The sequence below is a fragment of the Protopterus annectens genome, chromosome 15.part0 (assembly GCF_019279795.1).
Source record: "Protopterus annectens isolate FY-2018-M chromosome 15.part0, PAN1.0, whole genome shotgun sequence".
In the NCBI taxonomy this organism is placed as follows: Eukaryota; Metazoa; Chordata; order Ceratodontiformes; family Protopteridae; genus Protopterus; species Protopterus annectens.
Window position 1 is genome coordinate 452772312 of NC_056749.1, and position 1312 is coordinate 452773623.

At 38.9% G+C, this 1312-nt stretch overlaps 1 pseudogene; it reads left to right on the forward strand.

Annotated features, from left to right (window-relative positions):
- The first annotated feature begins 279 nt into the window (after positions 1–279).
- LOC122790220 lies at positions 280–412 on the forward strand (annotated as a pseudogene).
- Positions 413–1312: the final 900 nt, after the last annotated feature.

Genomic DNA, 1312 nt, shown 5'->3' on the forward strand with positions numbered 1-1312 from the left:
TACATAAAATGATCTGAAAGTAAATGCTGGAAAGTTTAGTATCAACAGTTTTGGTAGACAATCCCTCATCATACTGTACTGAAAATACACCACTACAAAATGAAAATGTTATCAGGGACCCTGGCACTTGGGCTTATAGCTCCATCTTTTTGACCATCATGTGACAAAGGTTGTCCTATCTAATTGCCAAGGGAATATCATCATGATATAAAGAGGTAATCCTTCCCTTATACTCATCATTGATCAGGATAGGTTTTGAGCACAATGCCACCTTTGAGTATATCTGGCAGGGGGAATACCATGATCAAAAATGTGGTTTCCCCAGGGTGGGGCTCTTCCATTGCACACTTCAGTTGGCTTGACCCCTTTAATTTCTCCAAAGATGGGAAATTCAACTGCATAATTTTAAAATAGTTGGATTGGCATAAAGGTTAAGGTCTAAACCTCATAGACACAAGGTACATGGTTTGATTCTGCCCTTGGGTTTCTGTCAAGGCTTAAAATTGCTCTTCAGAGCAGTTAGCCTAATATGCACCTAGGTTTGACTGGGTGTTGATATAATGGTTAAGGTGTTTAACTCACAGACACAAGGTACAGTGTTTGATTCTCACCTTTGGGAGGTAAATTGGCTAGTCTTAGGAAGAACTATTAAGAAAGATAGCCTAGTAATTAACTGTGAACATATGAAACCATGAATCTAAGGAAAAGGGAAAATGAAAACTTGTACAAGTTGTAACAAACCTGCCTTATGCAGAGCACCTTAAAGCCATTTCCCTGTATTCACTCTCTTATAGATTACTGAGGGATGATCTATGCCTGGCTTACAAGGCATCCACAAACCCCACACTTATGAATCTCCTACATAATCTTTACTCAAAAAGTACCAAAAATATAAGGTCTAGAGACCTGAATTTTGTCTGTGACTTAAGGTCTAGGGACCTGAATTTTGTCTGTGATTTAAACAGAACATGCTGGAGAGACAGATATTTGTCTCAGAGACTGCCCCTCCTATGGAACAGCCTTCCCATCCATGTGAAGCTGAGTTCATCTGTTATCCAGTTTAAGTGCAACTTAGACTAATGGATTGGGAAGAGGAAATTTACACTAGGCCTAGCATCTATGTCCCTTATGGACAGAGGTAGCTTAAAATGCCTGGCTATCAACGTTCTATTAAGAAACAGGGCATCATTATTCTTTCAGGAATAGTTACGTAGGTTTAGAAATACCACTCCCCCCCAGGTTGTTAGCCTAGTTACAATGTTACAATGTATGAATATATGAATCATTAATAATATCACACAATTAGCAAGAC